Genomic DNA, 17,658 nt, shown 5'->3' on the forward strand with positions numbered 1-17,658 from the left:
AGTCAAAATCTGAGCAGGTGTATAAGTGTGTGTGTGTGTGTGTGTGCGGTGGGGAAGAACATCTCCATCACATTCCTCACCACATCCAAGGCTGTGACCATCTAACCCAAAGAGAGTGCAAAAGGTTATTCCCTTGCAACACCTAATTTGAAGAATCATGTTCACAGTCTTCAGCAAACCCTTGGTCTGTAATGTTATTGGGCTACAACTCAAAGTCTTTATTCAGCTTTTTCCTCGGTATAAGGACTGCAGGATTTGGTGCACATAATGATAATACTAGACCTGTTTCATATGTGTATAGCAACTTTATCCTTTCGAGGGTACTCCGGAATACGAGTCACTTCACCCATCTGTCAAATGCAGCTTCTCTTTGGTGGGTCTCAGTAAAGCGAAGAAGGAAATCTAGAAGAATACTGTAGTCAACAAAATCTGCAGGGCAATTCTCATTAGCAGAATGTAATGGTAGCACTTTTATTTTACCCAGAACCCTGAAGTTATGGCTGGATCTCTTGATAGTAGTGATGTGGGGGTACTTAATGGCTTTGATCTTCGTGAGTTTCTCTATATTCCATTCAAAGTATGGCATCTCCAGTAGCTTTTAGCACTCTCTCCAGACCTGAAAGTGGGTCTTTCATTCACATTCTGACCTACCATGTCTGTACTTAGCTCAGTTCCATAGCAAGTGATTTTAGCATTTTTTACCTGAAAGATCCATAGTGCTCTGACCCATCTGCCATGGGCCATATGGAACCCACTGACTGATGCAATAAACAAAAACATTATTAATCAGTTAATTGTTGCACATCATATTATTTTCTCAGTTGATCTCTAGTGTTTCCGAGTCCAAAGTGAAGAGATAGCTGATGTAGTCCCTTTAAAAGAAACTGCTTCCACAAACTCATAGGTAGAAACCTCTGCTACGAGGTATTCCAAATAAAAACAAAGATGTCTAATTCAACATACGGCATAAATAGTTCTGTACTGTGAAACAAGCGTCCTCATGCCAGAATTTTTTTTATTGTTTTGGCTGACTGGTGAAAATTTCTACTCTCAAAGGAATACTTGTGACATACTGAGATACATCTGTATTGTTGGTTCTCACTAAAAGCCTGATCCAAATTCCATTGAGGTCAAAAGTATGTGAGATGCTGAGGTAACTTGGTGCAAAGATTGCCCTTCATGTGTATACAGCACCCTAGCACAATGGACAGCCAGTCCCAGCTTATGTTCCCAAGGGAGTTCAGAGGAAAAGGATGGTGAATCTGGAGAAAAAGCCCATAGATTCCCTTACAAATATCATATAACTGAGATGGATACAAGGTAATATGAGGTGTAATTTCTGCACTATTTGCCTGCCTGAATGAAGACCAGGTAAAATATATCTCCCTCACAGGCAGAGTAGGTTCTCTTCCAGACATAAAGGTACATGGACTTGAACAGCAATTGAAGTCACTGTGGAAAACCAAGGGAGCAAAACTGAATGAAACACAAAAGGAAGGAAAAGTCACACATCAAGGGCTGACATAATGAATGGTGTAGTTGAAGGGAAGTCATACGGAAGAATGCAGAAGCTAGGAAAGTAGAAAGATCAGCAGAAGGCAAAACATCTAAGGTGCCTTTCAACATACCAACAAGACTATCTAAGGTACTTATGGGGCCCTAATTACTGTAGTATCTGGGCACCTCACAATACCCCTACATGGTAGGGAAGCTCTATTATCCCCATTTTACAGATGGGGAATTCAGGGGCAAAGTGACTTATGTGACATCACACAGGAAGTCTGCGGTGAAAAAGGGAATTAAACCCACCTTTCTTCTTGTGCTAGGTTGCACCCTAGCCACCAGACCACCTTTCTTCTCTGAAAATGACCCCCATCACTGTTATTTCAATACACAGCCTCCCCTTCTGTAGGTAGTTACATTACTGTTGTACCGTGAGGTCGCTGAAGCTTGCGTATTCATGGGTTTGGTGAGGAAAGCCATAGGTAGTTCCACTGACTTCAGTGCAGCTTCTCACGTGCCTAGAGTAAGCACATACATAAGTGCTCGCATGACAGGCCTAAGTTGCTATATTGTGTGCACACCGATTCTGTGCTAAATCATGCTCACATTACTGACACTCATACTACCCCGTCCGCATTCCCCTTTGCCCCGTGACAAAGTCAGGCCGGGCAGCTACCAGACAGTGGTGGTATGCTAGCCCTAGAGTGCTAAAGGCCCTTTTCCCTGTGGCCTGAAAAGAGGTTAGCTCAAGTCAACAAGGGACACTGGAGGCCAATGAAGGGCTGCCTGTGACCCTTAACTGCTCCCCTTTCTAGTGAGAGCGAAGGAGAGACAAGCTGCAGCAGGGCTAGTAGCAGTAGGGAGAAAAGGCTTCTCCAGGGAGGAGGCTGCTCTTCTACCTACAGAGATATCCACTGAACGAATGGCCTGTTTGGGACAGGACTCGCACCCAAAGGCCAGCATTACAAGGCAACACCTTGGAGAGGGGGCAGGGAGAGGTATTCCCTTTCAGTGTTATGAATTTGTTTCTTTTTGTTAGGCTGAAGAGTACTGCTTGGGCCTACCCTGAGGCCCACCTTGTAAACACTGCAAAATAAAACCCGACTGGAGAATAAAAACTCTCCAGAATGGGAATGATTTCCTCCAGGCCCACTGCCAGAGGGAGAAACGCTGAACCTGGCAAGGTGGTGGAGACTCCTTGCCACAGCCCCCATCTGTTTATTTTTTCATCTGTGTATGCATCTTGTTAGTTACCAAGATTGTAAGCTCTTTGGGGGCATAGACTGTCTTTTTCACGTCATGGGGGTATAGCACCTAGCCCAAGAGTGTCCTGATTTCTTACTGCAGCCTGTAGAGTCTGCTGTAATACTCACAATAAATAACAGTGATTATAACAAGATAAGTATTCTGCTTTAGGGGATGAAGCAGATGAGAGCAAGCCATAGACAATCTTGGTCCAACCAATGACCAAGAAATGAGTGATAGGGATCCACTTAAAGAAAGGAAGAACTGATGAGTAAGTTGTAGATGAGAAATCTGAGATGAGGCGACAGGAACCTAATCACTGTAATGGGAATTCACAAAATAGTTCTCTGTTTCTGCGTTCAATATTGTTTACCCTGAACATTTTGCTAGTAGGAAGAAGCCCTTTTCCTTGATAGCAACATTGAACACAACTGGCCCAAGTGAGTATGCTAAAGGGAGAATTGTTCAGCTAACACTGGAAGTTCAAATTTTAGCTGTCAGAAGAAAAATCAATGCCAGGCCAGACTTTTGCACTGTTAAAGTGAAAGCCCCTTCTTGTGTTGCAACACAAGAGACAGTAATAATGACTAGTTTAGAAAGGATACAGCCCTGGGCACTAAATAGCACAGAACAAATACATTGTCATTCTGTCTCTAGAGATCAGCTGAGCTCATCAATAACCTAGTTTTGTTAGTATTAGATTCAGACTTTAACAGAGGCCTTAATGTCATACTACTTTTACAGCAAACTCATGCTTTTTAAAAAAAGCCAGCTTTAGATAGCTTGAAAAACCACATCTGTGGTCCTTAGTTTAAGGGATACTTCTAACTACTACAAGCTAACCATATGCCCTGCTCTGATCTCAGAGAACTCTAAATGAGGGGGAAGCACTTACTTATTTTAGTCAACTTCTATGCAAGATATGGTTAAAGCAAAGTAGGTGGTACTTTTGAAGCTCCCAATGGAATCTATGGGTGCTCAGCACCCCTAAAAATCAGACTAAAAATGGGTTTAGATGACTGTAACAACTTTTATTGGGCCAACTTCTGTTGGTGAGAGAGATAAGCTCTTACCAACAGAAGTTGGTGCAATAAAAGATATTACCTCACCCACTTTGTTTCTCTAATACTCTGGGACCCACATGGCTACAACTACAGTTCATGTAATGACTTTAGGCACCCAAGTTTGAAAGTTTGGGCTTTGAGTTCTCTGCGCAATTGTCTCATCTGTGAAAGGGAGTAATTATATTTACCCACTTTTGAAATGTGCTTTAATAACATTGGATGGAGAACTCTAAATGGAAAGAATAATTATTATTATTTGATTCCAGAAGGAATTTTGCCTTCGTAAAGAGTTCAGGATTGGATCCTGAAGTATGCATATCATTGTGTAGTTTCATACCATGTACAATACAAGACGCTTCTGTACGTGTCAGTTATATTTTGCATTCATGAACAGTAAATTTGGACACATATATGTAAAAGTAAAGTTTGTGTTTATTTTCCTCCAAACGAGTTAGTATTCCCGTGCTTCAGGGTGAGTGCCTCTGCATTTCACTCTTTTATAGCACTGTTAGCTCGCTAACATCAGTCTCCATATGCTAGGGAGGGACATGCTGAGTGCTTGCGCTTGCAATTATGGCAGGTGCACAGCTCTCACAAAAGAAAATAACTGATCGAGAAAGGAAATATGAAGCCTTTTGTGGCAGGAGAAAATCGAGGACACAGAGAAGCAGATGACTCAGTGATGACAAATTCAGCCCTGTCTTAAAACAATCTGTCACTCCATCAAGAACAATCCCTCACAAACACAGTGCAAAACTTCTAATCACAGGGGGACCTTTCAGTGGTGATGGGAATGTAATGAAGTATCTGCTGTGTTGAACGTACCGTAAAATAAAGCTAGAGCTAAAAAGAAAAAGTGCAGGGAGATGCGAAAAACCATCTAGCAATAAGCACACTGTAAAACTAACGACTGGCTCAGAGAATGGAAAACAAACACCTCAGGTTACCTGTGCCACTACCTAGAAGAACTAGGACTTAGATTCTATTACATTCAGCAGGGGATATTTTCATGGACTAATTACACATATTAGCCACTAGATCAACAGTAGGACTCAGCCCTATTGTACTGGGGTGGCTGGCTTTCATTTACACCACTGGTATAAAAACAGATTGGTACAAAGCGGCCTTAGTGTAAATGAGAAAGAAGACCTAATTTTTGTGGCTCAGGCCCATGTCTACTTTTCATTTACCCTACTCAAAAGCAAGAGTAACTCAACTGTAGGAATAGTAAGCTCTTTGGGGCAGGGACCATTGATTTTGTTCTACGTTTGTGCACCACCTAGCATAAGCAGAACCTAGTCTATGACTGGGGTTCCTGGGAATTACAGTAATACCAATAATAAATAGCAGCATAAACAGGCACTCAGTGTTCAGTTGAAGACTATTTCAGTAACCTGGATTACAGCATCCACCGCACTACAGAATATATGTCCGTACATTGGCATAAAGTTTGATACTGCAAAATAATAGAGCTTGTGGCAATGTAGGACTGTATTCACCCGCAGTCTTGCATTTGAATATATTCTTTTTTTTTTTCCATTTTGGTATTAATTTATAGAGGGGACCGGAGCAAAAGGCAAAATAAAATATACTTCTTCTGTGTCTATATGTATCAAACTGGGTTACCGAACACTTAACTGGTGATTTATTCAAGACATAGTCCAGACAGGTTGCAATAGTCCACGAAGTTGCAATAGGAAAAACAAGAAGGTAGCCTCAGACTGGTGAGAGACATAATGACTAAGAAAGGGAAATTTCAGAACTGTATTGAGAAGGAATGGTATCAGAGTTAGATCAGCCGCTGGAAAGTTATCAGTCGCGACTGGTACTTACTGTGCTTGACAGATACTCAATCTTTTGATTTACTTTGGTAATATTACAGAAGGAATCCTTTTGCAAATCTGGCCTCTCCTTCCATTTACAATGACCCAGGCTATCCAAATATGCTCATTTGACAATGATGAGCCTCCATATTCCAACTGCCTCCTAGGCAGAAAAATTCTTTCCTTCAGCACTACACAGGGAATGACACATTTCCTCATGCCTCCGTGGTTCTAGGGTAAAAAGTGAAACCTTGCAAAAAGTGAAAATTCGAAAATGGGATGTGCAAAGCCAGTTTTGTAAAACCAATGAAACACCCTCGCCTCCCTGTCTTAGTACCCCACTACCATGTATCTAACAGCCTTGCAATCTTTAATGTATTTCTCCTCATGATGCACCTATGAGGAAGGGAAGTGCTATTATCCCCATTGTTCAGATGAGGAACTGAGAGGCCAAGTGACTTTCCCAAGGGCACACTGGGTGTCAGTGTCAGTGTAGTGAACTTGACCTAAGTCTCCCAAGTCCCAGACTAACAACCTAGACACTTTTCAGAGTAACAGCCGTGTTAGTCTGTATTCGCAAAAAGAAAAGGAGTACTTGTGGCACCTTAGAGACTATCCAATTTATTTGAGCATGAGCTTTCGTGAGCTACAGCTCACTTCATCAGATGCATACCGTGGAAACTGCAGCAGACTTTATATATACACAGAGAATATGAAACAATACCTCCTCCCACCCCACTGTCCTGCTGGTAATAGACACTGATTTTATTTCCTATAGGAAGAACTGAATCTAGTTGTTATAAGGGCAAAGCTATGGGTGAGGAAAGGAATCTTACCATTTTAAAATCTAGATTGGATACTTTTCTAAAAGATCTGCTCTAGGAATTATTCTGATGATAGTCTCTGGCCTGTGTGATACAGGAGGTCAGACTAGAGGATCACAATGGTCCCTTCTGGCCCTGGAATCTATGAAACTGAGTGGTGTCACACACCGTCCATCATAGTTTTGTTGCCGTATCAGTGAGTATAAACTCTCCAGTCCCAGAAAAATGAACCAAAAATTAAGTGTACATTTTAGAATTTGGCAGAAATCTGTTTGCTAGGCTTTGTGGAATCCCGATCCTGAAAAAATGGATCAGGATCCTTTTTTTCTGACTCCTACTCCACTCCACAAAGTTGATCTGTGCTGACTAGAGCTGGGCAAAATTTTTCATCTGAAACTTCTCTTCAGCTAAAAATGCAAATTTGGGCTGACACCTTCAGCTGCCTCCTTAAACCCTCCCCAATTAGTATGCCCTTTCTCTCGCTTTGCTCTGGGTCACACTGACTTTAAAAAAAAAAAAAAAATCTAGATTAATAGTGCTTTCCCTTAGTCTATCCTGTCTGTCTCTTCCCCCCACCCCCCCATGCTCAAATGTGTGTAGAGGGGTTCTCACTCTATGTACTGTCTATTTTAAGGGTGAACAGATTGCAGAGCAGCCAGTTAGGGCCTACTGCTTGACCATCATAACCTGCACCTCATGGCTTCTGATAAGACTAATTTTTTCAGCTCATGGAGCAACTCTTGAGCACCTCAGGACACTTCTGAAAAGGCTATTTGAGTAGTCACCTGACAGACCATTCTTAGAGCCAATCCCTTGAAATGCTCAAGTCACTAGTTCCTCAGACAACTTGCCACATCCAAACACCAGCTTGGTAAATTTCCTGGGCCTCCAACTCCAACATGAGCCTTTAGATGGGAGCCCAAGTTCACCTGACCAAGCTCTCAAAAGAGGTGGCCGTAATCAATTTGTACCTCAGCTACTCAGCTACATTTGAGGGGCAGAAATACTTCCCAGATTGGTAGTGTGTTTGAGACATACAAATGAAAAACAGCATGTGGGTCTGATTTTCAGTAGTGCTGACAATCTGCAGCTCCTGCTAACATCCACTGGAATGACGGGTGCCCAGCACTTCTAAAACTCCAGCCCAATCAAGGAAGAGTTTTGTTAAAATTTTAACTTTCTAGAAGTGTCCACAGGTGGCTGTTAGTTACCTGACCCAGGGGGTTCTTTCTTACTTAGAAAATAACATCCACGATGTAGTACCAAACATCATTCTTCTTCATATGAGTGTTGCAGTAATAAAATGGGGGTATCTTTGGAGCTTTTCTGAGGTGCCACATGCTAACTCCATCTCAGTCAATGGAACTACCATGCTACCTGCATTTGTTTCCGGTGAGGTGATGTCTCTGCCTCATAGTGTTATTTTTGTAGGTTTTCATAATTTATACTGTATTCTCAATTAAGCTTTATGGTAAACAGCTGTAGCTAAATCCCATTTGTTCATATTTCATATTCTTTCTGATCATTTTGGAGGAAAAAGCTGCTGTTGAGTGTTGACAGTGACAGTAATAAAATGAGATGAGATTCAGACTGTATATAACAGTACCTTTTATTCTGATCTCTAGCATTGTGTCATATGCACACTGGAGGAAAGCAGCGTAAGAGGAGAGTTCAGGCTGAAAAGGAACAACATTTGTGGAAGACTTTAAAAAAAATAGATATCAAATCAAGGGAAATAACCCCTGAAATTGCTTTTGCATTATCACAGGAAATGTCAAACCTAAGTTATAATAGTAAAAATGTTTTGGTTAAGGCTGGTCAAAAAGTTGCCATAAAAACTGTTTTTTGACAGAAAAATGGCGTTTCAATGACACTTCTTCCCCCCCCCCCCCCCGGAGCTGCTTTCTGCAGAAACCCCACTTTTTTTTTTTTTTTTTTGCCAAAATGTAAATTTTTTAAATTCAGATATTCCACCATGGAATCTAATTGGAGTTGTACTTAGATGACCTCATATCTTCAGACATCATCTCTGATGGTGCACCATGGTCCTGGGACTCCCTTAGTGCATTACTTCCCTTCACCAAGAAGTGTGTCATAGAAGATGTAGCCTGACCTGGGAGACCCACCAATAGATGTGAATGGGAGCGTGAGGCACCATGGTGCCATTTCCTAATCTAACTACAGGTATTTCATTTTTTGGCCGAAATAGTTCAGTTTTTGATTTTTCACCAAAAACTCAAAATTTCCAGGGGCAGTGTAATTCTGACCAACTCTCATTTTGGTTAATCAGTTCAAAGCAAAGCAAAGCTAAACCTAGATTTTCACAATTATTTAGGTTTATTGATTTATCACTGGATCATGCTGACATGCCTCATCAGTTGCATCTTTGGGAACTGATCCAAAAGAGTTTTCTCACTGACTCCAAAAGTCTTTGGATCAGGCACATATTGGTTTGTTCAGGGGTCTGGACATGATTCAGATAGGAGGAGGCATGGTTCGCATCTATCTTGCTTGTTGGAGTGGCAAAAACCTGTAAAGTTCTCTGGGCCAATTAGGCAAAATGTTTTTTTTGTTTTTTTTTAAAGATTTCTATTTTGCAGAAGTTGAAAGTAAGCTTATATTTTATGCAACCCCCAAAACAAGTATCTAGTAAATTTCAATGAGTTAATTCATTTTTATAAATTGGGAATAGGTATTTTATTTGGCAGTTCAACAAACAATCCACTGTCAGGGAGAGTATTGTCCAGTGGATAATGCAAGTCAGGACTTCTGGGTTTTATTCCAGCTTTTCTCATTAGATTAGCATGTAATCTTTGGCAAGTCATTGTGACTTTACTTACTCATCTATGAAATTGAGATGATAATACTTACTTCTCTCACTGGGTGTATGTAATCAGTGTTAATAAAGGACAACATTTTTAAGCTTGTGTCTAAAGTTAGGCACCTAAATCCATATTTAGGCACCAAAAAGTCTTTAAGTACCCAAGAGTGGAAAATTTGGCCTAAAGTGACAGGCCAATATTCATACATGAAGTTGGTGTCAGAACTGGGATCTCAGAACCCAGATCTTCCAACTCCGAGACCTGTTCCTCATCCTTCCTTCATAGTATTGATGCCGTGACTTTATACATAGTCATGATCAGTCTCAGTAAAAATGTGCCATATGAAGACAAGAACTTCCCTTCCCAGTCACATTATGTTATTTTGTCATGTTAATGGGTCCTCAGGCAAAATACTATTGGTTACCTATTAAAAGCAGGTAATGGTATGTGCTTCCCATATACAATTTGTGAGACACATCATTCTTCTTATTCAGACCTATGATGATACATGCTCAGCTTCATCTTGTTCCCAAGAGCAACAATCTCCTTTGGCTCCTGTGGTCCGTCATGACTGCACATCACATTGTGTTACACAAGAGAGCAGCATGAGACACCACTATACTCAGAATCCATGCCTTTTCCCTACCCCTGCTTCAGAGACCCTTTCTTAAGCATAGCCTCTCTGAGAATGTTCAGCCGATTTAGAGCAATAACTGCTACCTTCAGGCTTTAATCATTCTTGAAGGACCATTATCTTAAGGTATAATTAATTATGAACTATGCAATTTCTTGAATGGGTCATTGCCATTTCGGAATGCAGGGCCTGATTCAGCAACTCTCACTTCTGTGATTAGTTCCTACACACCTGAATAAAACTCACAAGCACCTTCTCCTTGTTGGGATCAATACATAGTAATTTAATACAGTGGTCCTTATGGAAGTACATGAACATTGGAGTATACTGTAGGCATTGGTTACTGGCAGATCATTTAAACAGGGGTGTCAAACTCGGTCTGTGTAGATGGCCAAATTGCAATATTTAATTGTGGATCATAACCTAGGTCTACATACACTATCCTTCAGCCACAAAGGGCATCCCAGTGTTAACCAATAGAGCTTTGAGCAAAGACTGAATATCTTGCCAACTTCAATATATCTGAATAGAGCTACAGACTAGTAACCGTAGTTCAGAATGTCTTGGTTGAATTAAAATGGGGGGGGGCAGGAGGGGAAGATCTATATTTTTCTATTGAAAAGTTTTGGTTTTCTTCCAGAAAGTGTTTAACCAGTTCAAAATGATTTTCTCTTGTTGTTTTGACTTAAAATGCCATTTAGATTCATGTTTTAAAACATAAAATATTAATTTTGTTTTGAAATGTTAGTTAGAAATGAAAAGTTTAGAAATTTCTCTTGGGAAAAACTCATTTTCCTTTGGAATTGATATTTTCCAATGAAAATTTTCAGTTTCATTAATACCATACTTTTTGCTGGGAAAACTTTCTGCACAAAAACTTGTACTAGTTCTAAAGATAATATTTTGCAAAAATGACAGGGAAAAGCAAAGCAGTAACACCTCCTCTCCTACCCTGTGAAACAGAATATAAATTAACAAACATTACTCTCTTGGTTGAAGCCTTTTCAAATCTGCAACTCATTTAACTATTATTATATGCACATATTAGAGTGCTGCTTATAGGCATGAATGATTCAAATGGCTGTAGAATAAGATCGATCACCGCATACTGTTTGGGAAGTAAACTACACTAAGTCTTTTTAAAATAATCTCGGTCAAGCTACCATTTCCACAATCACTTTAGAAGAAAAATAAACATATTACAGACACTGGTAGCGCTGCCTATTGTTAAGGCTGCCTGACATTTCCCATGATAAGACCCTGTTTTCAGTTGCTTATAACTTTGCCAGGCATCAACCGTTTGGCTGGAATTTTCCATGCCAGGTGTCTGCCTCAATCTGCTTTATTTTTCAGCCAAAAGAGTTCATCGGTTTCCATGATCGGGGCTAGGGGAAAAACACATTGTTTCACCCATGTTAAAAAATTCTGGTGACCTTTCCTTTGAAAAGCTCTAGTAGGCCATGCTTTGGAGTAAAAATGCGAAATTTGTCAGAGGGAGAGGGGAAAGAAGGGTGTGGCCTTTTGCCATTCCCAGGAAAAATGTCCAAAATTTGGCCAAGTTATAAGCCTTTGAAAAAAATATTGCAGTTTGCATATGCTCAGTAGAGACGTCTTTGATTTGCAGCAGGTATATCTCTAAAGAGGCTGGTCTCACTGAATATGCATAAATCTCTCACAGCTCCTAGTATTGACCAGATTGTGCATGCACCATCTGGACAGAGTAACTGAGTGTGCTCCAGCTCAGGGCTACAGAGGCAAAGAAGCTGGACTTCCTCTCTAATGGCTGTTCTGGGCAAGCATGGTGCTGGACACCAGAAATGAGCACAGTGAGCCTGTCTGTTGTGTGCTCTCAATGACCCTCTGCTGGCACCCATGGAGCATGGAGGAGGAAGGTGCTTGATTCCAAAGAAGAGGGGATAAAAGCTAGATCAGGTGGAAAGGAGTAACTTGAAACCAATAGTCTGCTGGGACTGGCGGGGGCAGGAGATCTGAGATTTTGAACTGGACTGGCACTTGCTTGGCAAGGCAACTAGGACTCGAGGCTGGGACTGGTTGGACAAGATGACTGGAATTGGGAGTGGTGAAAGAAACAGGGGAGACATTTGAGAGCCAGTTTGCAGGGAGGAGGGAATATCGAGCTTGTACAAGGAGCTGAGTGAGGTGGAATCTGGGAATGTATGGACAGGGAGATGGAACTAGGATCCAGTGGCGAAGTGGGAAATCAGGCTGTAGGAAGGGAAGACAGATCTGACAAGGAGCTGGGGTGCAGGGGGAGATCTGAGGGGATCTGGGCAAGGAAACTGGGATGAAGAGGTGGGAGTAGATTGAAATTGGATGAGAAGCCCTGGGAGGGAGCCCTGGGCATGGGGAGGTGGGGAAAAGACATGTTGGAGTAGATGGGACAGAAGGGATCATGTTTGAGGGGAATGGGCTGAAGATTGTATCCCCCTAAGACACTCCCCTCCAGAGCCTGGAATGGAACCCAGGGTTGCTGACTCTGACCATTCATCTTCTGTCAGAAAATATCTGTAAAACCCATTAGCAACGTGTGTGTGTCACCACGCTCTATTGCTTGTTCACATAAAGGATGCCAATCGACTATAGCTAGCAATTATTCTATTAGCTCAGGTGGCAGAAGTCTGTGAAGTGGATCTAAAGGTTCTATGTTGATAAGCCAGGTGGGTGTATATATAATGTCACACGATGGAATTTCCATTTTGTCAGTTTCCTTTATTCAAAAACTAGGAAATTACACACACAAACTATGTTAAAAGAACATTAAGCTTGCAAGGTTAAGAATTCCAAAGTTAGGCGATGCCAGACAGGGGAGGGTTAGGGTTTTGTGGGGCTCTGGGCCACAGCCAGTGGGGGCCCTCCCTATCCCATCCGCCTGCAGTCTGCTCTCCTCCCCGGCTCCTCCCCGGTGCTCCTGCTGGGGAGCAGGGTTGGGGTGTGTGGGCTTCCCCTGCTCCCCAACAGGAGCATCGGGCAGGCAGGCAGAACGGATCAGGACATGGGGGCATCTGTTTTGTCCAGGGACCCCCAGTTGGCCATGGACCCTGGGCACGGGCCCCATTGGGTCAAGTGACTAATCTGCCACTGATGCCAGAATTAAAGTTGTCTGTACAATCTTAATTCAATCCCTTTGTGTGTTTGCATGATGAGACAGTCTTTAAATACATAATCACACACTATTTTTTTCCCCACAAGACCCCTCTTTCTGCCTCTTTCTGCGCAAAGGCTGGACCTACTTTTGGGATGAATAAAGGTTGTTTAGTAAAGGAAGTTCCTGTGTGATGCTTCTGTCAGGGTTCCCTCCCCACTCTGAACTCTAGGGTACAGATGTGGGCACCCGCATGAAAGACCCCCTAAGCTTATTTCTACCAGCTTAGGTTAAAACTTCCCCAAGGCACAAATTCTTTGCCCTTGGACGGTACGATGCCACCACCAAGTGATTTAACAAAGAATCAGGGAAAGGACAACTTGGAGTTCCTATTCCCTCAAAATACCCCCCCAAGCCCTGACTTCCCCTTTCCTGGGGAGGCTTGAGAATAATATCAGAATCAATTGGTTACAAAGTGATCACAGACACAAACCCCTGGGTCTTAGGACAATAGAGAAATCAGTCAGGTTCTTAAAAGAAGGATTTTATTTTAAAAAAAGGTAAAAATCACCTCTGTAAAATCAGGATGGAAAATAACTTTACAGGTTACAGGGTAACAAGAGATTCAAAAACACAGCAGAACTTCCTCTAGGCTTAGTTTCAAAGTTACAGAAAACAGGAATAAAGCAAAGGAAAAATTCACAAGCAAAAGAAAAGATAATCTAACATGCCTTGCCTGGCTTTTACTTACAATTTTTGTAATATGAGAGACTTTTAAGATGGTTTATAGGAGAAGGAGTTTTCTGACCTGATGCTTCCCTTCTTCCCAAGAGAACACACAAAACAAAGCCTCCCCCATGATTTGAAAGTATCTTCTTCCCCATTGGTCTTTTTGTTCAGGTGCCAACAAGGTTATTTGAGCTTCTTAACCCCTTACAGGTAAGGAGAAATTCTAGGCTACTCTTAGCTGTATGGTTATGACAGCTTCACAAGTCGCATAAACCAAATTTCTCACAGATGATCACTAATTGTGTGTTCCTTATTTTCTGGGTGCCAAACTTGAAATCCTGGCATCTGATTTGCAGAAGTACTGAGTACTGACAGCTGCAACTGAAGTCAATGGAAGCTGTGTTTTGAACGTATAAAGTACTATATAATACTAAGTACTCTGAAAAAAATAAGGGTCTAGAGGTCTCAGATTAGGTCCCAAACATTATTGGACATTTTTTCCCTTCTCTCTCTTCCCATCTGTAAAATGGGAATAATACCATACACCCCCAACCTCAACGGGGTGTTGTGAAGAAAAATTCATTAATACTTGTGAAACACACAGACACTATAATGATGAGCACCACAGGTAACCCCATTATCAAATGTTTTGTTTTCACAGCATGGTTTGAACAGTGCACACAATAAAAGGTCTATTGCCTCACATTGAACAATGAGGAGAAAACAACATAGCAAATAGCTGCTCATTAAGTGATTGCTGTTCATCCTGTGACCTGAATGAGACAGGAGTCCTGTGGAAAATATACTATGTGATCATTTAATTAAAGGCTATATAATTAAGCAGATGCACAGGGAGTGAGTGTGGGGGGGGAGTGAATTAGGTTCACACAGGCAGTCTTAATTATGGCATTTCTTAGCTTTTGAGTGATTGATTTTGCATTCTTAACAAAATTCTTTTAATGTGGTGTAATTAATGTGTGTGTGTACAGATATATACACATCATCCCCATATAGGCAAGGTCTAATCCTGTAAGGTGCTGAACATTCTTGGGCTTTGAAAATTGTCCTCAGTAACCATGATGCCAATGAGAGTTGAGGGTGCTCAGTAACTTGCAAGATGAGGCCTCATATCTAAGGATCCCAAAGCACTTTGACAGCTTTAATTCACTGCAACATACCAATATGAGATTAGATATTATTATCCCCATTTTATGGATGAATAGAGTGAGTGTGACCCAGGAAGCCCCTCAGTGTCAACTGGCAGAGGGCACGCCCTACCTTAACTCACATCAGGCCTGACACACACATAGCCCCAACTCACTGTTGTCATAATCTGTATCTGAAAAGTGTTGTGTAAGGTTTCATATACAAACTGGTCACACACTGCTCATTAATATTGTTGCATCAACTATGTACAGGTGATGTGTAAATAATTATAGGTGTGTGCTGGAAATATGTTCCTAAAATGTATTTTGGTAGGCAGCGCAGGTTCAAGACAAAGGAATGTTGTTGTGGGGGCTTGTCAGTGTCTCCAATGTAAATTAAGCCAGGTGAGACCAAAGACAATGAAAAGGGCATTTACATGTAAGGTAAGCAAAGCCAACAGGAAGCAAGTCGGGGAAGAGGGCCACTTAACCGGGGATGTAGGCTGCACAGAAGCCTTCCTGCCTCTTGAAACAGCATCAATTAACTTTGGGAAGATATAGGCAGAAGCAAAAAGTCATTTTGTGATCCATCACTTATGGGATGAAGGGGGAGCAGCACCCTTTGAGCTCATGAAAAGTGAATCATCAGGCCTGAAAACCAAGAATATCTGGAACTGACTATATGTGAGACAAAGATCATAATTTGCTGAAGTTAAATTTTAGTCCCCACTAAACGTGTTTTATTTTGTTTTGATTGTAATCATATCTGTGTCTTCTACTCTTACTGATCATCACTTAAATATCTATTCTTTTTCAATAAACTGTCTCTTGTTTTATTACAAATTCATCTCAGTGCTGTGTATTAAACTGAAAAGTGAAGACCTCAGCTAAACTAACCAGCTGTCATGTGCTCTGACTCTTTGGAGGCAGAAAATTTACTAGCTTCTGTGAGTATCCAGTGAGAGGGACTGGAGATGGCAGAGAGATGACTCTGGGGAAATCAGGGATTGGAGCTCACAGATTGTTATCTTCAAGGCAAGGTTTGGACTGGCAGAGTCTTGAGAAGTTTGCTAGCAAGACAGACAAGCTGACTCCTAGCTTAGCAGCACCAAAGCTCAGTCTCACTGAGGCAGAGCAGTAACACAGTTTCTCGCAACTCTGGGTGACCTGAACAAGGCATCACATGAAGGCACAGAGGATTAAACGTTTTACTCAAATTCAGACAGCTAGTTTGTGGCTGAGCTAGGAAGAGACTCCAGAAATCCTCATTCCCTATTGCTGCTAAGCCTAGATAGTACTCCTTTCCCTCCCAAGTGAATCCTCTTAATAGCCATGCTCTGTACATGTCCCGTTGTTCCAGTTATTTAAAGATCACTAGAAAACCTACAAGTGAGTAGGCAGTAGCTTACCTGTCATCCCTGGTTAACCCCCGCCCCGCACCACCGCAAATATATGCAAATTACACGTCAGTGCACCGGCAATGATCAGTCAACAGGCAATGCAACTCCAAGGGTGCATCTATACTCAGTCTGGAAGGTGTAGCTGGCTGGTAGTCATAGTCACCTTGGCTTTGTTTGACCTACAGTCTGGAGTGATAACTAGGCCTACAAATTTACCCTAGTTGTGAGCTCAACTGTGAAAAGTGAGTGTAATGTCATAATATGTCACCATAGTCTGTAACAACGTATGTTGATAGGAAAAGCTGCAAAAGTGAGAGACTTCATTAGTCCAACCAAAAAGGCCTCCTGATATAACTCAAGCAATGTATAAAGACCATGCCTGCTGAACAAAAAAAGTGTGGAACCAGAAATCAGTGAACCAAAATTGGTGTGTCAAAAACTAGTCCCAATTGGTGAACAAAACAACGAGGATGGGATATTCTACTTACCACTGCTTTTTGGGGTCCTTAAGAAAGAGACTTTGGGAGAATAATTGGGTACTGGCGCGAGTTTAACCATCATGGCTGCCACCCCACCAACTCCTGAAACCCCAAGTCTTTGTCATCCTGATCCTGAGAGATAATCTGACTAGACCAGGCCACAGAGAGGGATCCAGATGACATTACCATTTCTGCCACTCCATCTGAATCCCAAACACACCTGGGATTTCAGACTGTGCCATAACCCCCTTTCCCATTGGTTTCCTTTTCCTTCCCTGCCTTATTTCTTCTTTTTCCTATCTCTCTCTCACTTTTTTTCCTTCTATCTAATAAGCGTCTGGCTTATTTCAGTATTTCACAACACTGCTGTAAGCCTGTGACCAGAAAGCGCTAAAAGCAAAGCCTTATACAAGCCGATGCTAATACGAGTTTCCCAGGTCTCCGAGTAGCTGATAAGACCATGCCTGGTGCTTCCGTTCCTCCAGCAGTGAGGTTGCAAATGAAAGTCAACACCAGAGACAGAAGCTGAGTTTTCTACCTTTGTTATTCTTTTCTCTCCCCTTTTGTATATGTTTGTCTTGTTTTGTCTTGTAGGACAGTGGTCTCCAGACTGGGGTGTGCAAGATGATCCCAGGACAGCACTCCACCATTTTTTATCTTCGGCGGCAGCTCTGCATGTCCACGGCTGGTGTTCTCCTCCGGCGGCCCTCCTGCGGCGAGTCCTCCAGCCCTGTTCCGGCGGCGGCGCGCCTGCAGCAGGTCTTCCAGTCTTCACCCTGGGGGTGCGCGAGCCAAAAAGTTTGGAGACCACTGTTGTAGGAAACAGCTGTCATGCTGTCTGGAGTGGCTCATGACCTCATGGCAGACTGTCTAAAAGAGGTCAGACA

This window comes from Eretmochelys imbricata, chromosome 2, assembly GCF_965152235.1.
Source record: "Eretmochelys imbricata isolate rEreImb1 chromosome 2, rEreImb1.hap1, whole genome shotgun sequence".
In the NCBI taxonomy this organism is placed as follows: Eukaryota; Metazoa; Chordata; order Testudines; family Cheloniidae; genus Eretmochelys; species Eretmochelys imbricata.